The sequence below is a fragment of the Gasterosteus aculeatus genome, chromosome 3, assembly GCF_964276395.1.
Source record: "Gasterosteus aculeatus chromosome 3, fGasAcu3.hap1.1, whole genome shotgun sequence".
NCBI classification, from domain to species: domain Eukaryota; kingdom Metazoa; phylum Chordata; class Actinopteri; order Perciformes; family Gasterosteidae; genus Gasterosteus; species Gasterosteus aculeatus.
This window is the reverse complement of record NC_135690.1, coordinates 7,344,415-7,362,605: the sequence shown is the minus strand read 5'-3', so window position 1 is coordinate 7,362,605 and position 18,191 is coordinate 7,344,415. Positions and strand designations below refer to the sequence as shown.

General features: G+C 46.1%; 46 non-coding genes across 46 annotated transcripts; all 46 read left to right on the top strand.

Annotated features, from left to right (window-relative positions):
- Nucleotides 1–333: 333 nt before the first annotated feature.
- trnam-cau (transfer RNA methionine (anticodon CAU)) lies at nucleotides 334–406 on the top strand. Its single transcript has one exon. It is a non-coding gene; the product is annotated as a tRNA-Met (tRNA).
- Nucleotides 407–562: 156 nt separating this feature from the next.
- trnaq-cug (transfer RNA glutamine (anticodon CUG)) lies at nucleotides 563–634 on the top strand. The gene has a single exon. It is a non-coding gene; the product is annotated as a tRNA-Gln (tRNA).
- A 479-nt stretch (nucleotides 635–1,113) lies between these two features.
- Nucleotides 1,114–1,186, top strand: trnam-cau (transfer RNA methionine (anticodon CAU)). The gene has a single exon. It is a non-coding gene; the product is annotated as a tRNA-Met (tRNA).
- A 156-nt stretch (nucleotides 1,187–1,342) lies between these two features.
- On the top strand, nucleotides 1,343–1,414 carry trnaq-cug (transfer RNA glutamine (anticodon CUG)). The gene has a single exon. It is a non-coding gene; the product is annotated as a tRNA-Gln (tRNA).
- Nucleotides 1,415–1,893: 479 nt separating this feature from the next.
- trnam-cau (transfer RNA methionine (anticodon CAU)) lies at nucleotides 1,894–1,966 on the top strand. Its single transcript has one exon. It is a non-coding gene; the product is annotated as a tRNA-Met (tRNA).
- Nucleotides 1,967–2,122: 156 nt separating this feature from the next.
- Nucleotides 2,123–2,194, top strand: trnaq-cug (transfer RNA glutamine (anticodon CUG)). Its single transcript has one exon. It is a non-coding gene; the product is annotated as a tRNA-Gln (tRNA).
- Nucleotides 2,195–2,673: 479 nt separating this feature from the next.
- trnam-cau (transfer RNA methionine (anticodon CAU)) lies at nucleotides 2,674–2,746 on the top strand. The gene has a single exon. It is a non-coding gene; the product is annotated as a tRNA-Met (tRNA).
- A 156-nt stretch (nucleotides 2,747–2,902) lies between these two features.
- Nucleotides 2,903–2,974, top strand: trnaq-cug (transfer RNA glutamine (anticodon CUG)). Its single transcript has one exon. It is a non-coding gene; the product is annotated as a tRNA-Gln (tRNA).
- A 479-nt stretch (nucleotides 2,975–3,453) lies between these two features.
- Nucleotides 3,454–3,526, top strand: trnam-cau (transfer RNA methionine (anticodon CAU)). Its single transcript has one exon. It is a non-coding gene; the product is annotated as a tRNA-Met (tRNA).
- A 156-nt stretch (nucleotides 3,527–3,682) lies between these two features.
- trnaq-cug (transfer RNA glutamine (anticodon CUG)) lies at nucleotides 3,683–3,754 on the top strand. Its single transcript has one exon. It is a non-coding gene; the product is annotated as a tRNA-Gln (tRNA).
- Nucleotides 3,755–4,233: 479 nt separating this feature from the next.
- Nucleotides 4,234–4,306, top strand: trnam-cau (transfer RNA methionine (anticodon CAU)). Its single transcript has one exon. It is a non-coding gene; the product is annotated as a tRNA-Met (tRNA).
- Nucleotides 4,307–4,462: 156 nt separating this feature from the next.
- trnaq-cug (transfer RNA glutamine (anticodon CUG)) lies at nucleotides 4,463–4,534 on the top strand. The gene has a single exon. It is a non-coding gene; the product is annotated as a tRNA-Gln (tRNA).
- A 479-nt stretch (nucleotides 4,535–5,013) lies between these two features.
- Nucleotides 5,014–5,086, top strand: trnam-cau (transfer RNA methionine (anticodon CAU)). The gene has a single exon. It is a non-coding gene; the product is annotated as a tRNA-Met (tRNA).
- Nucleotides 5,087–5,242: 156 nt separating this feature from the next.
- On the top strand, nucleotides 5,243–5,314 carry trnaq-cug (transfer RNA glutamine (anticodon CUG)). Its single transcript has one exon. It is a non-coding gene; the product is annotated as a tRNA-Gln (tRNA).
- A 479-nt stretch (nucleotides 5,315–5,793) lies between these two features.
- trnam-cau (transfer RNA methionine (anticodon CAU)) lies at nucleotides 5,794–5,866 on the top strand. Its single transcript has one exon. It is a non-coding gene; the product is annotated as a tRNA-Met (tRNA).
- A 156-nt stretch (nucleotides 5,867–6,022) lies between these two features.
- On the top strand, nucleotides 6,023–6,094 carry trnaq-cug (transfer RNA glutamine (anticodon CUG)). The gene has a single exon. It is a non-coding gene; the product is annotated as a tRNA-Gln (tRNA).
- A 479-nt stretch (nucleotides 6,095–6,573) lies between these two features.
- Nucleotides 6,574–6,646, top strand: trnam-cau (transfer RNA methionine (anticodon CAU)). The gene has a single exon. It is a non-coding gene; the product is annotated as a tRNA-Met (tRNA).
- Nucleotides 6,647–6,802: 156 nt separating this feature from the next.
- On the top strand, nucleotides 6,803–6,874 carry trnaq-cug (transfer RNA glutamine (anticodon CUG)). Its single transcript has one exon. It is a non-coding gene; the product is annotated as a tRNA-Gln (tRNA).
- A 479-nt stretch (nucleotides 6,875–7,353) lies between these two features.
- trnam-cau (transfer RNA methionine (anticodon CAU)) lies at nucleotides 7,354–7,426 on the top strand. Its single transcript has one exon. It is a non-coding gene; the product is annotated as a tRNA-Met (tRNA).
- A 156-nt stretch (nucleotides 7,427–7,582) lies between these two features.
- Nucleotides 7,583–7,654, top strand: trnaq-cug (transfer RNA glutamine (anticodon CUG)). Its single transcript has one exon. It is a non-coding gene; the product is annotated as a tRNA-Gln (tRNA).
- A 479-nt stretch (nucleotides 7,655–8,133) lies between these two features.
- Nucleotides 8,134–8,206, top strand: trnam-cau (transfer RNA methionine (anticodon CAU)). Its single transcript has one exon. It is a non-coding gene; the product is annotated as a tRNA-Met (tRNA).
- A 156-nt stretch (nucleotides 8,207–8,362) lies between these two features.
- trnaq-cug (transfer RNA glutamine (anticodon CUG)) lies at nucleotides 8,363–8,434 on the top strand. Its single transcript has one exon. It is a non-coding gene; the product is annotated as a tRNA-Gln (tRNA).
- Nucleotides 8,435–8,913: 479 nt separating this feature from the next.
- On the top strand, nucleotides 8,914–8,986 carry trnam-cau (transfer RNA methionine (anticodon CAU)). The gene has a single exon. It is a non-coding gene; the product is annotated as a tRNA-Met (tRNA).
- Nucleotides 8,987–9,142: 156 nt separating this feature from the next.
- trnaq-cug (transfer RNA glutamine (anticodon CUG)) lies at nucleotides 9,143–9,214 on the top strand. The gene has a single exon. It is a non-coding gene; the product is annotated as a tRNA-Gln (tRNA).
- A 479-nt stretch (nucleotides 9,215–9,693) lies between these two features.
- trnam-cau (transfer RNA methionine (anticodon CAU)) lies at nucleotides 9,694–9,766 on the top strand. The gene has a single exon. It is a non-coding gene; the product is annotated as a tRNA-Met (tRNA).
- A 156-nt stretch (nucleotides 9,767–9,922) lies between these two features.
- trnaq-cug (transfer RNA glutamine (anticodon CUG)) lies at nucleotides 9,923–9,994 on the top strand. The gene has a single exon. It is a non-coding gene; the product is annotated as a tRNA-Gln (tRNA).
- Nucleotides 9,995–10,473: 479 nt separating this feature from the next.
- trnam-cau (transfer RNA methionine (anticodon CAU)) lies at nucleotides 10,474–10,546 on the top strand. The gene has a single exon. It is a non-coding gene; the product is annotated as a tRNA-Met (tRNA).
- Nucleotides 10,547–10,702: 156 nt separating this feature from the next.
- trnaq-cug (transfer RNA glutamine (anticodon CUG)) lies at nucleotides 10,703–10,774 on the top strand. The gene has a single exon. It is a non-coding gene; the product is annotated as a tRNA-Gln (tRNA).
- Nucleotides 10,775–11,246: 472 nt separating this feature from the next.
- trnam-cau (transfer RNA methionine (anticodon CAU)) lies at nucleotides 11,247–11,319 on the top strand. Its single transcript has one exon. It is a non-coding gene; the product is annotated as a tRNA-Met (tRNA).
- A 156-nt stretch (nucleotides 11,320–11,475) lies between these two features.
- trnaq-cug (transfer RNA glutamine (anticodon CUG)) lies at nucleotides 11,476–11,547 on the top strand. The gene has a single exon. It is a non-coding gene; the product is annotated as a tRNA-Gln (tRNA).
- Nucleotides 11,548–12,026: 479 nt separating this feature from the next.
- Nucleotides 12,027–12,099, top strand: trnam-cau (transfer RNA methionine (anticodon CAU)). The gene has a single exon. It is a non-coding gene; the product is annotated as a tRNA-Met (tRNA).
- A 156-nt stretch (nucleotides 12,100–12,255) lies between these two features.
- On the top strand, nucleotides 12,256–12,327 carry trnaq-cug (transfer RNA glutamine (anticodon CUG)). The gene has a single exon. It is a non-coding gene; the product is annotated as a tRNA-Gln (tRNA).
- A 479-nt stretch (nucleotides 12,328–12,806) lies between these two features.
- Nucleotides 12,807–12,879, top strand: trnam-cau (transfer RNA methionine (anticodon CAU)). The gene has a single exon. It is a non-coding gene; the product is annotated as a tRNA-Met (tRNA).
- Nucleotides 12,880–13,035: 156 nt separating this feature from the next.
- Nucleotides 13,036–13,107, top strand: trnaq-cug (transfer RNA glutamine (anticodon CUG)). The gene has a single exon. It is a non-coding gene; the product is annotated as a tRNA-Gln (tRNA).
- A 479-nt stretch (nucleotides 13,108–13,586) lies between these two features.
- Nucleotides 13,587–13,659, top strand: trnam-cau (transfer RNA methionine (anticodon CAU)). The gene has a single exon. It is a non-coding gene; the product is annotated as a tRNA-Met (tRNA).
- A 156-nt stretch (nucleotides 13,660–13,815) lies between these two features.
- On the top strand, nucleotides 13,816–13,887 carry trnaq-cug (transfer RNA glutamine (anticodon CUG)). The gene has a single exon. It is a non-coding gene; the product is annotated as a tRNA-Gln (tRNA).
- Nucleotides 13,888–14,366: 479 nt separating this feature from the next.
- On the top strand, nucleotides 14,367–14,439 carry trnam-cau (transfer RNA methionine (anticodon CAU)). The gene has a single exon. It is a non-coding gene; the product is annotated as a tRNA-Met (tRNA).
- A 156-nt stretch (nucleotides 14,440–14,595) lies between these two features.
- On the top strand, nucleotides 14,596–14,667 carry trnaq-cug (transfer RNA glutamine (anticodon CUG)). The gene has a single exon. It is a non-coding gene; the product is annotated as a tRNA-Gln (tRNA).
- A 479-nt stretch (nucleotides 14,668–15,146) lies between these two features.
- trnam-cau (transfer RNA methionine (anticodon CAU)) lies at nucleotides 15,147–15,219 on the top strand. The gene has a single exon. It is a non-coding gene; the product is annotated as a tRNA-Met (tRNA).
- A 156-nt stretch (nucleotides 15,220–15,375) lies between these two features.
- Nucleotides 15,376–15,447, top strand: trnaq-cug (transfer RNA glutamine (anticodon CUG)). The gene has a single exon. It is a non-coding gene; the product is annotated as a tRNA-Gln (tRNA).
- Nucleotides 15,448–15,926: 479 nt separating this feature from the next.
- On the top strand, nucleotides 15,927–15,999 carry trnam-cau (transfer RNA methionine (anticodon CAU)). Its single transcript has one exon. It is a non-coding gene; the product is annotated as a tRNA-Met (tRNA).
- Nucleotides 16,000–16,155: 156 nt separating this feature from the next.
- Nucleotides 16,156–16,227, top strand: trnaq-cug (transfer RNA glutamine (anticodon CUG)). Its single transcript has one exon. It is a non-coding gene; the product is annotated as a tRNA-Gln (tRNA).
- Nucleotides 16,228–16,706: 479 nt separating this feature from the next.
- trnam-cau (transfer RNA methionine (anticodon CAU)) lies at nucleotides 16,707–16,779 on the top strand. The gene has a single exon. It is a non-coding gene; the product is annotated as a tRNA-Met (tRNA).
- Nucleotides 16,780–16,935: 156 nt separating this feature from the next.
- Nucleotides 16,936–17,007, top strand: trnaq-cug (transfer RNA glutamine (anticodon CUG)). Its single transcript has one exon. It is a non-coding gene; the product is annotated as a tRNA-Gln (tRNA).
- Nucleotides 17,008–17,486: 479 nt separating this feature from the next.
- On the top strand, nucleotides 17,487–17,559 carry trnam-cau (transfer RNA methionine (anticodon CAU)). Its single transcript has one exon. It is a non-coding gene; the product is annotated as a tRNA-Met (tRNA).
- A 156-nt stretch (nucleotides 17,560–17,715) lies between these two features.
- On the top strand, nucleotides 17,716–17,787 carry trnaq-cug (transfer RNA glutamine (anticodon CUG)). Its single transcript has one exon. It is a non-coding gene; the product is annotated as a tRNA-Gln (tRNA).
- The last annotated feature ends 404 nt before the right edge of the window (nucleotides 17,788–18,191 follow it).

The following is an 18,191-nucleotide window of genomic DNA, read 5'->3' as shown; positions in this document are numbered from 1 at the left end:
CCACTTCATTCAGTCCTTTAGGACGACCAAGCACAGAAAAGGGCAATCCTAAAACCTTTCATTGTAATAATACATTGAGGACAAAAGGCAACAGAAAACAAGCCAAAACATCAATTTGGACATTGGTGGTAGATGTAATAGTCACTGAAAGATCAATAGGGGGTTTACTTGTCAAGGCAGAGGGGCGCTGTGTAAAGTCCCTGAAGAAGCCCTTTGGGTTATCCGTTTATAAATCGCCGTACCCCGTGCTGCTCTTTACTTCGTGGCAACTTGAACTCCTACACTGCAACTTGAACTCCTAAGCTGGAAATATGTACACAGAGAAGCCTTTGTGCCTCGTTGGCGCAGTAGGCAGCGCGTCAGTCTCATAATCTGAAGGCCGTGAGTTCGACCCTCACACGGGGCACGGTTTTTAATCCCCCTTTCCTCAATTTCTTTATGCCCGGAGACACAAATAATAAGTAGAGCTTCTTCTGTCAGCAGTACAACACTCTCATTTGTCTTGGAGATCTCGCCCCTCACGCAGACATGCTGAGTTGGCTCGTTTTTGTCTTCATCCGTGGGTTCCATGGTGTAATGGTCAGCACTCTGGACTCTGAATCCAGTAATCCGAATTCAAGTCTCGGTGGAACCTTCCTGTCAGCTGTTTTGGGTGGGGAAATTTGGACTCTTTGGGCAGAATTCTTACCTGCAAGTCTGCTTTGCTCCGTGAAAAGTACAAGACTTGCCATGGAGAATAGTCATATCAAATATCAAAGAACCTGTCCACTTGCCATTGCACCACTTCATTCAGTCCTTTAGGACGACCAAGCACAGAAAAGGGCAATCCTAAAACCTTTCATTGTAATAATACATTGAGGACAAAAGGCAACAGAAAACAAGCCAAAACATCAATTTGGACATTGGTGGTAGATGTAATAGTCACTGAAAGATCAATAGGGGGTTTACTTGTCAAGGCAGAGGGGCGCTGTGTAAAGTCCCTGAAGAAGCCCTTTGGGTTATCCGTTTATAAATCGCCGTACCCCGTGCTGCTCTTTACTTCGTGGCAACTTGAACTCCTACACTGCAACTTGAAATCCTACGCTGGAAATATGTACACAGAGAAGCCTTTGTGCCTCGTTGGCGCAGTAGGCAGCGCGTCAGTCTCATAATCTGAAGGCCGTGAGTTCGACCCTCACACGGGGCAGGGTTTTTAATCCCCCTTTCCTCAATTTCTTTATGCCCGGAGACACAAATAATAAGTAGAGCTTCTTCTGTCAGCAGTAAAACACTCTCATTTGTCTTGGAGATCTCGCCCCTCACGCAGACCTGGTGAGTTGGCTCGTTTTTGTCTTCATCCGTGGGTTCCATGGTGTAATGGTCAGCACTCTGGACTCTGAATCCAGTAATCCGAGTTCAAGTCTCGGTGGAACCTTCCTGTCAGCTGTTTTGGGTGGGGAAATTTGGACTCTTTGGGCAGAATTCTTACCTGCAAGTCTGCTTTGCTCCGTGAAAAGTACAAGACTTGCCATGGAGAAGAGTCATATCAAATATCAAAGAACCTGTCCACTTGCCATTGCACCACTTCATTCAGACATTTAGGCCGACCAAGCACAGAAAAGGGCAATCCTAAAACCTTTCATTGTAATAATTCATTGAGGACAAAAGGCAACAGAAAACAAGGCAAAACATCAATTTGGACATTGATGGTAGATGTAATAGTCACTGAAAGATCAATAGGGGGTTTACTTGTCAAGGCAGAGGGGCGCTGTGTAAAGTCCCTGAAGAAGCCCTTTGGGTTATCCGTTTATAAATCGCCGTACCCCGTGCTGCTCTTTACTTCGTGGCAACTTGAACTCCTACACTGCAACTTGAACTCCTACGCTGGAAATATGTACACAGAGAAGCCTTTGTGCCTCGTTGGCGCAGTAGGCAGCGCGTCAGTCTCATAATCTGAAGGCTGTGAGTTCGACCCTCACACGGGGCAGGGTTTTTAATCCCCCTTTCCTCAATTTCTTTATGCCCGGAGACACAAATAATAAGTAGAGCTTCTTCTGTCAGCAGTACAACACTCTCATTTGTCTTGGAGATCTCGCCCCTCACGCAGACATGCTGAGTTGGCTCGTTTTTGTCTTCATCCGTGGGTTCCATGGTGTAATGGTCAGCACTCTGGACTCTGAATCCAGTAATCCGAGTTCAAGTCTCGGTGGAACCTTCCTGTCAGCTGTTTTTGGTTGGGAAATTTGGACTCTTTGGGCAGAATTCTTACCTGCAAGTCTGCTTTGCTCCGTGAAAAGTACAAGACTTGCCATGGAGAAGAGTCATATCAAATATCAAAGAACCTGTCCACTTGCCATTGCACCACTTCATTCAGACATTTAGGCCGACCAAGCACAGAAAAGGGCAATCCTAAAACCTTTCATTGTAATAATACATTGAGGACAAAAGGCAACAGAAAACAAGCCAAAACATCAATTTGGACATTGGTGGTAGATGTAATAGTCACTGAAAGATCAATAGGGGGTTTACTTGTCAAGGCAGAGGGGCGCTGTGTAAAGTCCCTGAAGAAGCCCTTTGGGTTATCCGTTTATAAATCGCCGTACCCCGTGCTGCTCTTTACTTCGTGGCAACTTGAACTCCTACACTGCAACTTGAACTCCTAAGCTGGAAATATGTACACAGAGAAGCCTTTGTGCCTTGTTGGCGCAGTAGGCAGCGCGTCAGTCTCATAATCTGAAGGCCGTGAGTTCGACCCTCACACGGGGCAGGGTTTTTAATCCCCCTTTCCTCAATTTCTTTATGCCCGGAGACACAAATAATAAGTAGAGCTTCTTCTGTCAGCAGTACAACACTCTCATTTGTCTTGGAGATCTCGCCCCTCACGCAGACATGCTGAGTTGGCTCGTTTTTGTCTTCATCCGTGGGTTCCATGGTGTAATGGTCAGCACTCTGGACTCTGAATCCAGTAATCCGAGTTCAAGTCTCGGTGGAACCTTCCTGTCAGCTGTTTTGGGTGGGGAAATTTGGACTCTTTGGGCAGAATTCTTACCTGCAAGTCTGCTTTGCTCCGTGAAAAGTACAAGACTTGCCATGGAGAATAGTCATATCAAATATCAAAGAACCTGTCCACTTGCCATTGCACCACTTCATTCAGTCCTTTAGGACGACCAAGCACAGAAAAGGGCAATCCTAAAACCTTTCATTGTAATAATACATTGAGGACAAAAGGCAACAGAAAACAAGCCAAAACATCAATTTGGACATTGGTGGTAGATGTAATAGTCACTGAAAGATCAATAGGGGGTTTACTTGTCAAGGCAGAGGGGCGCTGTGTAAAGTCCCTGAAGAAGCCCTTTGGGTTATCCGTTTATAAATCGCCGTACCCCGTGCTGCTCTTTACTTCGTGGCAGCTTCAACTCCTACACTGCAACTTGAAATCCTACGCTGGAAATATGTACACAGAGAAGCCTTTGTGCCTCGTTGGCGCAGTAGGCAGCGCGTCAGTCTCATAATCTGAAGGCCGTGAGTTCGACCCTCACACGGGGCAGGGTTTTTAATCCCCCTTTCCTCAATTTCTTTATGCCCGGAGACACAAATAATAAGTAGAGCTTCTTCTGTCAGCAGTACAACACTCTCATTTGTCTTGGAGATCTCGCCCCTCACGCAGACATGCTGAGTTGGCTCGTTTTTGTCTTCATCCGTGGGTTCCATGGTGTAATGGTCAGCACTCTGGACTCTGAATCCAGTAATCCGAGTTCAAGTCTCGGTGGAACCTTCCTGTCAGCTGTTTTGGGTGGGGAAATTTGGACTCTTTGGGCAGAATTCTTACCTGCAAGTCTGCTTTGCTCCGTGAAAAGTACAAGACTTGCCATGGAGAAGAGTCATATCAAATATCAAAGAACCTGTCCACTTGCCATTGCACCACTTCATTCAGACATTTAGGCCGACCAAGCACAGAAAAGGGCAATCCTAAAACCTTTCATTGTAATAATTCATTGAGGACAAAAGGCAACAGAAAACAAGGCAAAACATAAATTTGGACATTGATGGTAGATGTAATAGTCACTGAAAGATCAATAGGGGGTTTACTTGTCAAGGCAGAGGGGCGCTGTGTAAAGTCCCTGAAGAAGCCCTTTGGGTTATCCGTTTATAAATCGCCGTACCCCGTGCTGCTCTTTACTTCGTGGCAACTTGAACTCCTACACTGCAACTTGAACTCCTAAGCTGGAAATATGTACACAGAGAAGCCTTTGTGCCTCGTTGGCGCAGTAGGCAGCGCGTCAGTCTCATAATCTGAAGGCCGTGAGTTCGACCCTCACACGGGGCAGGGTTTTTAATCCCCCTTTCCTCAATTTCTTTCTGCCCGGAGACACAAATAATAAGTAGAGCTTCTTCTGTCAGCAGTACAACACTCTCATTTGTCTTGGAGATCTCGCCCCTCACGCAGACATGCTGAGTTGGCTCGTTTTTGTCTTCATCCGTGGGTTCCATGGTGTAATGGTCAGCACTCTGGACTCTGAATCCAGTAATCCGAATTCAAGTCTCGGTGGAACCTTCCTGTCAGCTGTTTTGGGTGGGGAAATTTGGACTCTTTGGGCAGAATTCTTACCTGCAAGTCTGCTTTGCTCCGTGAAAAGTACAAGACTTGCCATGGAGAATAGTCATATCAAATATCAAAGAACCTGTCCACTTGCCATTGCACCACTTCATTCAGTCCTTTAGGACGACCAAGCACAGAAAAGGGCAATCCTAAAACCTTTCATTGTAATAATACATTGAGGACAAAAGGCAACAGAAAACAAGGCAAAACATCAATTTGGACATTGGTGGTAGATGTAATAGTCACTGAAAGATCAATAGGGGGTTTACTTGTCAAGGCAGAGGGGCGCTGTGTAAAGTCCCTGAAGAAGCCCTTTGGGTTATCCGTTTATAAATCGCCGTACCCCGTGCTGCTCTTTACTTCGTGGCAACTTGAACTCCTACACTGCAACTTGAAATCCTACGCTGGAAATATGTACACAGAGAAGCCTTTGTGCCTCGTTGGCGCAGTAGGCAGCGCGTCAGTCTCATAATCTGAAGGCCGTGAGTTTGACCCTCACACGGGGCAGGGTTTTTAATCCCCCTTTCCTCAATTTCTTTATGCCCGGAGACACAAATAATAAGTAGAGCTTCTTCTGTCAGCAGTAAAACACTCTCATTTGTCTTGGAGATCTCGCCCCTCACGCAGACCTGGTGAGTTGGCTCGTTTTTGTCTTCATCCGTGGGTTCCATGGTGTAATGGTCAGCACTCTGGACTCTGAATCCAGTAATCCGAGTTCAAGTCTCGGTGGAACCTTACTGTCAGCTGTTTTGGGTGGGGAAATTTGGACTCTTTGGGCAGAATTCTTACCTGCAAGTCTGCTTTGCTCCGTGAAAAGTACAAGACTTGCCATGGAGAAGAGTCATATCAAATATCAAAGAACCTGTCCACTTGCCATTGCACCACTTCATTCAGACATTTAGGCCGACCAAGCACAGAAAAGGGCAATCCTAAAACCTTTCATTGTAATAATTCATTGAGGACAAAAGGCAACAGAAAACAAGGCAAAACATCAATTTGGACATTGATGGTAGATGTAATAGTCACTGAAAGATCAATAGGGGGTTTACTTGTCAAGGCAGAGGGGCGCTGTGTAAAGTCCCTGAAGAAGCCCTTTGGGTTATCCGTTTATAAATCGCCGTACCCCGTGCTGCTCTTTACTTCGTGGCAGCTTCAACTCCTACACTGCAACTTGAAATCCTACGCTGGAAATATGTACACAGAGAAGCCTTTGTGCCTCGTTGGCGCAGTAGGCAGCGCGTCAGTCTCATAATCTGAAGGCCGTGAGTTCGACCCTCACACGGGGCAGGGTTTTTAATCCCCCTTTCCTCAATTTCTTTCTGCCCGGAGACACAAATAATAAGTAGAGCTTCTTCTGTCAGCAGTACAACACTCTCATTTGTCTTGGAGATCTCGCCCCTCACGCAGACATGCTGAGTTGGCTCGTTTTTGTCTTCATCCGTGGGTTCCATGGTGTAATGGTCAGCACTCTGGACTCTGAATCCAGTAATCCGAATTCAAGTCTCGGTGGAACCTTCCTGTCAGCTGTTTTGGGTGGGGAAATTTGGACTCTTTGGGCAGAATTCTTACCTGCAAGTCTGCTTTGCTCCGTGAAAAGTACAAGACTTGCCATGGAGAATAGTCATATCAAATATCAAAGAACCTGTCCACTTGCCATTGCACCACTTCATTCAGTCCTTTAGGACGACCAAGCACAGAAAAGGGCAATCCTAAAACCTTTCATTGTAATAATACATTGAGGACAAAAGGCAACAGAAAACAAGGCAAAACATCAATTTGGACATTGGTGGTAGATGTAATAGTCACTGAAAGATCAATAGGGGGTTTACTTGTCAAGGCAGAGGGGCGCTGTGTAAAGTCCCTGAAGAAGCCCTTTGGGTTATCCGTTTATAAATCGCCGTACCCCGTGCTGCTCTTTACTTCGTGGCAACTTGAACTCCTACACTGCAACTTGAAATCCTACGCTGGAAATATGTACACAGAGAAGCCTTTGTGCCTCGTTGGCGCAGTAGGCAGCGCGTCAGTCTCATAATCTGAAGGCCGTGAGTTCGACCCTCACACGGGGCAGGGTTTTTAATCCCCCTTTCCTCAATTTCTTTATGCCCGGAGACACAAATAATAAGTAGAGCTTCTTCTGTCAGCAGTAAAACACTCTCATTTGTCTTGGAGATCTCGCCCCTCACGCAGACCTGGTGAGTTGGCTCGTTTTTGTCTTCATCCGTGGGTTCCATGGTGTAATGGTCAGCACTCTGGACTCTGAATCCAGTAATCCGAGTTCAAGTCTCGGTGGAACCTTACTGTCAGCTGTTTTGGGTGGGGAAATTTGGACTCTTTGGGCAGAATTCTTACCTGCAAGTCTGCTTTGCTCCGTGAAAAGTACAAGACTTGCCATGGAGAAGAGTCATATCAAATATCAAAGAACCTGTCCACTTGCCATTGCACCACTTCATTCAGACATTTAGGCCGACCAAGCACAGAAAAGGGCAATCCTAAAACCTTTCATTGTAATAATTCATTGAGGACAAAAGGCAACAGAAAACAAGGCAAAACATCAATTTGGACATTGATGGTAGATGTAATAGTCACTGAAAGATCAATAGGGGGTTTACTTGTCAAGGCAGAGGGGCGCTGTGTAAAGTCCCTGAAGAAGCCCTTTGGGTTATCCGTTTATAAATCGCCGTACCCCGTGCTGCTCTTTACTTCGTGGCAGCTTCAACTCCTACACTGCAACTTGAAATCCTACGCTGGAAATATGTACACAGAGAAGCCTTTGTGCCTCGTTGGCGCAGTAGGCAGCGCGTCAGTCTCATAATCTGAAGGCCGTGAGTTCGACCCTCACACGGGGCAGGGTTTTTAATCCCCCTTTCCTCAATTTCTTTATGCCCGGAGACACAAATAATAAGTAGAGCTTCTTCTGTCAGCAGTACAACACTCTCATTTGTCTTGGAGATCTCGCCCCTCACGCAGACATGCTGAGTTGGCTTGTTTTTGTCTTCATCCGTGGGTTCCATGGTGTAATGGTCAGCACTCTGGACTCTGAATCCAGTAATCCGAGTTCAAGTCTCGGTGGAACCTTCCTGTCAGCTGTTTTGGGTGGGGAAATTTGCACTCTTTGGGCAGAATTCTTACCTGCAAGTCTGCTTTGCTCCGTGAAAAGTACAAGACTTGCCATGGAGAATAGTCATATCAAATATCAAAGAACCTGTCCACTTGCCATTGCACCACTTCATTCAGTCCTTTAGGACGACCAAGCACAGAAAAGGGCAATCCTAAAACCTTTCATTGTAATAATACATTGAGGACAAAAGGCAACAGAAAACAAGCCAAAACATCAATTTGGACATTGGTGGTAGATGTAATAGTCACTGAAAGATCAATAGGGGGTTTACTTGTCAAGGCAGAGGGGCGCTGTGTAAAGTCCCTGAAGAAGCCCTTTGGGTTATCCGTTTATAAATCGCCGTACCCCGTGCTGCTCTTTACTTCGTGGCAACTTGAACTCCTACACTGCAACTTGAACTCCTAAGCTGGAAATATGTACACAGAGAAGCCTTTGTGCCTCGTTGGCGCAGTAGGCAGCGCGTCAGTCTCATAATCCGAAGGCCGTGAGTTCGACCCTCACACGGGGCAGGGTTTTTAATCCCCCTTTCCTCAATTTCTTTATGCCCGGAGACACAAATAATAAGTAGAGCTTCTTCTGTCAGCAGTAAAACACTCTCATTTGTCTTGGAGATCTCGCCCCTCACGCAGACCTGGTGAGTTGGCTCGTTTTTGTCTTCATCCGTGGGTTCCATGGTGTAATGGTCAGCACTCTGGACTCTGAATCCAGTAATCCGAGTTCAAGTCTCGGTGGAACCTTCCTGTCAGCTGTTTTGGGTGGGGAAATTTGGACTCTTTGGGCAGAATTCTTACCTGCAAGTCTGCTTTGCTCCGTGAAAAGTACAAGACTTGCCATGGAGAAGAGTCATATCAAATATCAAAGAACCTGTCCACTTGCCATTGCACCACTTCATTCAGTCCTTTAGCACGACCAAGCACAGAAAAGGGCAATCCTAAAACCTTTCATTGTAATAATACATTGAGGACAGAAGGCAACAGAAAACAAGCCAAAACATCAATTTGGACATTGGTGGTAGATGTAATAGTCACTGAAAGATCAATAGGGGGTTTACTTGTCAAGGCAGAGGGGCGCTGTGTAAAGTCCCTGAAGAAGCCCTTTGGGTTATCCGTTTATAAATCGCCTTACCCCGTGCTGCTCTTTACTTCGTGGCAACTTGAACTCCTACACCGCAACTTGAACTCCTACGCTGGAAATATGTACACAGAGAAGTCTTTGTGCTTCGTTGGCGCAGTAGGCAGCGCGTCAGTCTCATAATCTGAAGGCCGTGAGTTCGACCCTCACACGGGGCAGGGTTTTTAATCCCCCTTTCCTCAATTTCTTTATGCCCGGAGACACAAATAATAAGTAGAGCTTCTTCTGTCAGCAGTAAAACACTCTCATTTGTCTTGGAGATCTCGCCCCTCACGCAGACCTGGTGAGTTGGCTCGTTTTTGTCTTCATCCGTGGGTTCCATGGTGTAATGGTCAGCACTCTGGACTCTGAATCCAGTAATCCGAATTCAAGTCTCGGTGGAACCTTCCTGTCAGCTGTTTTGGGTGGGGAAATTTGGACTCTTTGGGCAGAATTCTTACCTGCAAGTCTGCTTTGCTCCGTGAAAAGTACAAGACTTGCCATGGAGAATAGTCATATCAAATATCAAAGAACCTGTCCACTTGCCATTGCACCACTTCATTCAGTCCTTTAGGACGACCAAGCACAGAAAAGGGCAATCCTAAAACCTTTCATTGTAATAATACATTGAGGACAAAAGGCAACAGAAAACAAGGCAAAACATCAATTTGGACATTGGTGGTAGATGTAATAGTCACTGAAAGATCAATAGGGGGTTTACTTGTCAAGGCAGAGGGGCGCTGTGTAAAGTCCCTGAAGAAGCCCTTTGGGTTATCCGTTTATAAATCGCCGTACCCCGTGCTGCTCTTTACTTCGTGGCAACTTGAACTCCTACACTGCAACTTGAAATCCTACGCTGGAAATATGTACACAGAGAAGCCTTTGTGCCTCGTTGGCGCAGTAGGCAGCGCGTCAGTCTCATAATCTGAAGGCCGTGAGTTCGACCCTCACACGGGGCAGGGTTTTTAATCCCCCTTTCCTCAATTTCTTTATGCCCGGAGACACAAATAATAAGTAGAGCTTCTTCTGTCAGCAGTAAAACACTCTCATTTGTCTTGGAGATCTCGCCCCTCACGCAGACCTGGTGAGTTGGCTCGTTTTTGTCTTCATCCGTGGGTTCCATGGTGTAATGGTCAGCACTCTGGACTCTGAATCCAGTAATCCGAGTTCAAGTCTCGGTGGAACCTTACTGTCAGCTGTTTTGGGTGGGGAAATTTGGACTCTTTGGGCAGAATTCTTACCTGCAAGTCTGCTTTGCTCCGTGAAAAGTACAAGACTTGCCATGGAGAAGAGTCATATCAAATATCAAAGAACCTGTCCACTTGCCATTGCACCACTTCATTCAGACATTTAGGCCGACCAAGCACAGAAAAGGGCAATCCTAAAACCTTTCATTGTAATAATTCATTGAGGACAAAAGGCAACAGAAAACAAGGCAAAACATCAATTTGGACATTGATGGTAGATGTAATAGTCACTGAAAGATCAATAGGGGGTTTACTTGTCAAGGCAGAGGGGCGCTGTGTAAAGTCCCTGAAGAAGCCCTTTGGGTTATCCGTTTATAAATCGCCGTACCCCGTGCTGCTCTTTACTTCGTGGCAGCTTCAACTCCTACACTGCAACTTGAAATCCTACGCTGGAAATATGTACACAGAGAAGCCTTTGTGCCTCGTTGGCGCAGTAGGCAGCGCGTCAGTCTCATAATCTGAAGGCCGTGAGTTCGACCCTCACACGGGGCAGGGTTTTTAATCCCCCTTTCCTCAATTTCTTTATGCCCGGAGACACAAATAATAAGTAGAGCTTCTTCTGTCAGCAGTAAAACACTCTCATTTGTCTTGGAGATCTCGCCCCTCACGCAGACATGCTGAGTTGGCTCGTTTTTGTCTTCATCCGTGGGTTCCATGGTGTAATGGTCAGCACTCTGGACTCTGAATCCAGTAATCCGAGTTCAAGTCTCGGTGGAACCTTCCTGTCAGCTGTTTTGGGTGGGGAAATTTGGACTCTTTGGGCAGAATTCTTACCTGCAAGTCTGCTTTGCTCCGTGAAAAGTACAAGACTTGCCATGGAGAAGAGTCATATCAAAGAACCTGTCCACTTGCCATTGCACCACTTCATTCAGTCCTTTAGGACGACCAAGCACAGAAAAGGGCAATCCTAAAACCTTTCATTGTAATAATACATTGAGGACAAAAGGCAACAGAAAACAAGCCAAAACATCAATTTGGACATTGGTGGTAGATGTAATAGTCACTGAAAGATCAATAGGGGGTTTACTTGTCAAGGCAGAGGGGCGCTGTGTAAAGTCCCTGAAGAAGCCCTTTGGGTTATCCGTTTATAAATCGCCTTACCCCGTGCTGCTCTTTACTTCGTGGCAACTTGAACTCCTACACCGCAACTTGAACTCCTACGCTGGAAATATGTACACAGAGAAGCCTTTGTGCCTCGTTGGCGCAGTAGGCAGCGCGTCAGTCTCATAATCTGAAGGCCGTGAGTTCGACCCTCACACGGGGCAGGGTTTTTAATCCCCCTTTCCTCAATTTCTTTATGCCCGGAGACACAAATAATAAGTAGAGCTTCTTCTGTCAGCAGTAAAACACTCTCATTTGTCTTGGAGATCTCGCCCCTCACGCAGACCTGGTGAGTTGGCTCGTTTTTGTCTTCATCCGTGGGTTCCATGGTGTAATGGTCAGCACTCTGGACTCTGAATCCAGTAATCCGAGTTCAAGTCTCGGTGGAACCTTCCTGTCAGCTGTTTTGGGTGGGGAAATTTGGACTCTTTGGGCAGAATTCTTACCTGCAAGTCTGCTTTGCTCCGTGAAAAGTACAAGACTTGCCATGGAGAATAGTCATATCAAATATCAAAGAACCTGTCCACTTGCCATTGCACCACTTCATTCAGTCCTTTAGGACGACCAAGCACAGAAAAGGGCAATCCTAAAACCTTTCATTGTAATAATACATTGAGGACAAAAGGCAACAGAAAACAAGCCAAAACATCAATTTGGACATTGGTGGTAGATGTAATAGTCACTGAAAGATCAATAGGGGGTTTACTTGTCAAGGCAGAGGGGCGCTGTGTAAAGTCCCTGAAGAAGCCCTTTGGGTTATCCGTTTATAAATCGCCGTACCCCGTGCTGCTCTTTACTTCGTGGCAACTTGAACTCCTACACTGCAACTTGAAATCCTACGCTGGAAATATGTACACAGAGAAGCCTTTGTGCCTCGTTGGCGCAGTAGGCAGTGCGTCAGTCTCATAATCTGAAGGCCGTGAGTTCGACCCTCACACGGGGCAGGGTTTTTAATCCCCCTTTCCTCAATTTCTTTATGCCCGGAGACACAAATAATAAGTAGAGCTTCTTCTGTCAGCAGTAAAACACTCTCATTTGTCTTGGAGATCTCGCCCCTCACGCAGACATGCTGAGTTGGCTCGTTTTTGTCTTCATCCGTGGGTTCCATGGTGTAATGGTCAGCACTCTGGACTCTGAATCCAGTAATCCGAGTTCAAGTCTCGGTGGAACCTTCCTGTCAGCTGTTTTGGGTGGGGAAATTTGGACTCTTTGGGCAGAATTCTTACCTGCAAGTCTGCTTTGCTCCGTGAAAAGTACAAGACTTGCCATGGAGAAGAGTCATATCAAATATCAAAGAACCTGTCCACTTGCCATTGCACCACTTCATTCAGACATTTAGGCCGACCAAGCACAGAAAAGGGCAATCCTAAAACCTTTCATTGTAATAATTCATTGAGGACAAAAGGCAACAGAAAACAAGCCAAAACATCAATTTGGACATTGGTGGTAGATGTAATAGTCACTGAAAGATCAATAGGGGGTTTACTTGTCAAGGCAGAGGGGCGCTGTGTAAAGTCCCTGAAGAAGCCCTTTGGGTTATCCGTTTATAAATCGCCGTACCCCGTGCTGCTCTTTACTTCGTGGCAACTTGAACTCCTACACTGCAACTTGAACTCCTACGCTGGAAATATGTACACAGAGAAGCCTTTGTGCCTCGTTGGCGCAGTAGGCAGCGCGTCAGTCTCATAATCTGAAGGCCGTGAGTTCGACCCTCACACGGGGCAGGGTTTTTAATCCCCCTTTCCTCAATTTCTTTATGCCCGGAGACACAAATAATAAGTAGAGCTTCTTCTGTCAGCAGTAAAACACTCTCATTTGTCTTGGAGATCTCGCCCCTCACGCAGACCTGGTGAGTTGGCTCGTTTTTGTCTCCGTCTGTGGGTTCCATGGTGTAATGGTCAGCACTCTGGACTCTGAATCCAGTAATCCGAGTTCAAGTCTCGGTGGAACCTTCCTGTCAGCTGTTTTTGGTGGGGAAATTTGGACTCTTTGGGCAGAATTCTTACCTGCAAGTCTGCTTTGCTCCGTGAAAAGTACAAGACTTGCCATGGAGAATAGTCATATCAAATATCAAAGAACCTGTCCACTTGCCATTGCACCACTTCATTCAGTCCTTTAGGACGACCAAGCACAGAAAAGGGCAATCCTAAAACCTTTCATTGTAATAATACATTGAGGACAAAAGGCAACAGAAAACAAGCCAAAACATCAATTTGGACATTGGTGGTAGATGTAATAGTCACTGAAAGATCAATAGGGGGTTTACTTGTCAAGGCAGAGGGGCGCTGTGTAAAGTCCCTGAAGAAGCCCTTTGGGTTATCCGTTTATAAATCGCCGTACCCCGTGCTGCTCTTTACTTCGTGGCAACTTGAACTCCTACACTGCAACTTGAAATCCTACGCTGGAAATATGTACACAGAGAAGCCTTTGTGCCTCGTTGGCGCAGTAGGCAGTGCGTCAGTCTCATAATCTGAAGGCCGTGAGTTCGACCCTCACACGGGGCAGGGTTTTTAATCCCCCTTTCCTCAATTTCTTTATGCCCGGAGACACAAATAATAAGTAGAGCTTCTTCTGTCAGCAGTAAAACACTCTCATTTGTCTTGGAGATCTCGCCCCTCACGCAGACATGCTGAGTTGGCTCGTTTTTGTCTTCATCCGTGGGTTCCATGGTGTAATGGTCAGCACTCTCGACTCTGAATCCAGTAATCCGAGTTCAAGTCTCGGTGGAACCTTCCTGTCAGCTGTTTTGGGTGGGGAAATTTGGACTCTTTGGGCAGAATTCTTACCTGCAAGTCTGCTTTGCTCCGTGAAAAGTACAAGACTTGCCATGGAGAAGAGTCATATCAAATATCAAAGAACCTGTCCACTTGCCATTGCACCACTTCATTCAGACATTTAGGCCGACCAAGCACAGAAAAGGGCAATCCTAAAACCTTTCATTGTAATAATTCATTGAGGACAAAAGGCAACAGAAAACAAGCCAAAACATCAATTTGGACATTGGTGGTAGATGTAATAGTCACTGAAAGATCAATAGGGGGTTTACTTGTCAAGGCAGAGGGGCGCTGTGTAAAGTCCCTGAAGAAGCCCTTTGGGTTATCCGTTTATAAATCGCCGTACCCCGTGCTGCTCTTTACTTCGTGGCAACTTGAACTCCTACACTGCAACTTGAACTCCTACGCTGGAAATATGTACACAGAGAAGCCTTTGTGCCTCGTTGGCGCAGTAGGCAGCGCGTCAGTCTCATAATCTGAAGGCCGTGAGTTCGACCCTCACACGGGGCAGGGTTTTTAATCCCCCTTTCCTCAATTTCTTTATGCCCGGAGACACAAATAATAAGTAGAGCTTCTTCTGTCAGCAGTAAAACACTCTCATTTGTCTTGGAGATCTCGCCCCTCACGCAGACCTGGTGAGTTGGCTCGTTTTTGTCTCCGTCTGTGGGTTCCATGGTGTAATGGTCAGCACTCTGGACTCTGAATCCAGTAATCCGAGTTCAAGTCTCGGTGGAACCTTCCTGTCAGCTGTTTTTGGTGGGGAAATTTGGACTCTTTGGGCAGAATTCTTACCTGCAAGTCTGCTTTGCTCCGTGAAAAGTACAAGACTTGCCATGGAGAATAGTCATATCAAATATCAAAGAACCTGTCCACTTGCCATTGCACCACTTCATTCAGTCCTTTAGGACGACCAAGCACAGAAAAGGGCAATCCTAAAACCTTTCATTGTAATAATACATTGAGGACAAAAGGCAACAGAAAACAAGCCAAAACATCAATTTGGACATTGGTGGTAGATGTAATAGTCACTGAAAGATCAATAGGGGGTTTACTTGTCAAGGCAGAGGGGCGCTGTGTAAAGTCCCTGAAGAAGCCCTTTGGGTTATCCGTTTATAAATCGCCGTACCCCGTGCTGCTCTTTACTTCGTGGCAACTTGAACTCCTACACTGCAACTTGAAATCCTACGCTGGAAATATGTACACAGAGAAGCCTTTGTGCCTCGTTGGCGCAGTAGGCAGCGCGTCAGTCTCATAATCTGAAGGCCGTGATTTCGACCCTCACACGGGGCAGGGTTTTTAGTCCCCCTTTCCTCAATTTCTTTATGCCCGGAGACACAAATAATAAGTAGAGCTTCTTCTGTCAGCAGTAAAACACTCTCATTTGTCTTGGAGATCTCGCCCCTCACGCAGACCTGGTGAGTTGGCTCGTTTTTGTCTTCATCCGTGGGTTCCATGGTGTAATGGTCAGCACTCTGGACTCTGAATCCAGTAATCCGAGTTCAAGTCTCGGTGGAACCTTCCTGTCAGCTGTTTTGGGTGGGGAAATTTGGACTCTTTGGGCAGAATTCTTACCTGCAAGTCTGCTTTGCTCCGTGAAAAGTACAAGACTTGCCATGGAGAATAGTCATATCAAATATCAAAGAACCTGTCCACTTGCCATTGCACCACTTCATTCAGTCCTTTAGGACGACCAAGCACAGAAAAGGGCAATCCTAAAACCTTTCATTGTAATAATACATTGAGGACAAAAGGCAACAGAAAACAAGCCAAAACATCAATTTGGACATTGGTGGTAGATGTAATAGTCACTGAAAGATCAATAGGGGGTTTACTTGTCAAGGCAGAGGGGCGCTGTGTAAAGTCCCTGAAGAAGCCCTTTGGGTTATCCGTTTATAAATCGCCGTACCCCGTGCTGCTCTTTACTTCGTGGCAACTTGAACTCCTACACTGCAACTTGAACTCCTACGCTGGAAATATGTACACAGAGAAGCCTTTGTGCCTCGTTGGCGCAGTAGGCAGCGCGTCAGTCTCATAATCTGAAGGCCGTGAGTTCGACCCTCACACGGGGCAGGGTTTTTAATCCCCTTTTCCTCAATTTCTTTATGCCCGGAGACACAAATAATAAGTAGAGCTTCTTCTGTCAGCAGTAAAACACTCTCATTTGTCTTGGAGATCTCGCCCCTCACGCAGACCTGGTGAGTTGGCTCGTTTTTGTCTTCATCCGTGGGTTCCATGGTGTAATGGTCAGCACTCTGGACTCTGAATCCAGTAATCCGAGTTCAAGTCTCGGTGGAACCTTCCTGTCAGCTGTTTTGGGTGGGGAAATTTGGACTCTTTGGGCAGAATTCTTACCTGCAAGTCTGCTTTGCTCCGTGAAAAGTACAAGACTTGCCATGGAGAAGAGTCATATCAAATATCAAAGAACCTGTCCACTTGCCATTGCACCACTTCATTCAGACATTTAGGCCGACCAAGCACAGAAAAGGGCAATCCTAAAACCTTTCATTGTAATAATTCATTGAGGACAAAAGGCAACAGAAAACAAGCCAAAACATCAATTTGGACATTGATGGTAGATGTAATAGTCACTGAAAGATCAATAGGGGGTTTACTTGTCAAGGCAGAGGGGCGCTGTGTAAAGTCCCTGAAGAAGCCCTTTGGGTTATCCGTTTATAAATCGCCGTACCCCGTGCTGCTCTTTACTTCGTGGCAACTTGAACTCCTACACTGCAACTTGAACTCCTAAGCTGGAAATATGTACACAGAGAAGCCTTTGTGCCTCGTTGGCGCAGTAGGCAGCGCGTCAGTCTCATAATCTGAAGGCCGTGAGTTCGACCCTCACACGGGGCAGGGTTTTTAATCCCCCTTTCCTCAATTTCTTTATGCCCGGAGACACAAATAATAAGTAGAGCTTCTTCTGTCAGCAGTAAAACACTCTCATTTGTCTTGGAGATCTCGCCCCTCACGCAGACATGCTGAGTTGGCTCGTTTTTGTCTTCATCCGTGGGTTCCATGGTGTAATGGTCAGCACTCTGGACTCTGAATCCAGTAATCCGAGTTCAAGTCTCGGTGGAACCTTCCTGTCAGCTGTTTTGGGTGGGGAAATTTGGACTCTTTGGGCAGAATTCTTACCTGCAAGTCTGCTTTGCTCCGTGAAAAGTACAAGACTTGCCATGGAGAATAGTCATATCAAATATCAAAGAACCTGTCCACTTGCCATTGCACCACTTCATTCAGTCCTTTAGGACGACCAAGCACAGAAAAGGGCAATCCTAAAACCTTTCATTGTAATAATACATTGAGGACAAAAGGCAACAGAAAACAAGCCAAAACATCAATTTGGACATTGGTGGTAGATGTAATAGTCACTGAAAGATCAATAGGGGGTTTACTTGTCAAGGCAGAGGGGCGCTGTGTAAAGTCCCTGAAGAAGCCCTTTGGGTTATCCGTTTATAAATCGCCTTACCCCGTGCTGCTCTTTACTTCGTGGCAACTTGAACTCCTACACTGCAACTTGAACTCCTACGCTGGAAATATGTACACAGAGAAGCCTTTGTGCCTCGTTGGCGCAGTAGCCAGCGCGTCAGTCTCATAATCTGAAGGCCGTGAGTTCGACCCTCACACGGGGCAGGGTTTTTAATCCCCGTTTCCTCAATTTCTTTATGCCCGGAGACACAAATAATAAGTAGATCTTCTTCTGTCAGCAGTAAAACACTCTCATTTGTCTTGGAGATCTCGCCCCTCACGCAGACCTGGTGAGTTGGCTCGTTTTTGTCTTCATCCGTGGGTTCCATGGTGTAATGGTCAGCACTCTGGACTCTGAATCCAGTAATCCGAGTTCAAGTCTCGGTGGAACCTTCCTGTCAGCTGTTTTGGGTGGGGAAATTTGGACTCTTTGGGCAGAATTCTTACCTGCAAGTCTGCTTTGCTCCGTGAAAAGTACAAGACTTGCCATGGAGAATAGTCATATCAAATATCAAAGAACCTGTCCACTTGCCATTGCACCACTTCATTCAGTCCTTTAGGACGACCAAGCACAGAAAAGGGCAATCCTAAAACCTTTCATTGTAATAATACATTGAGGACAAAAGGCAACAGAAAACAAGCCAAAACATCAATTTGGACATTGGTGGTAGATGTAATAGTCACTGAAAGATCAATAGGGGGTTTACTTGTCAAGGCAGAGGGGCGCTGTGTAAAGTCCCTGAAGAAGCCCTTTGGGTTATCCGTTTATAAATCGCCGTACCCCGTGCTGCTCTTTA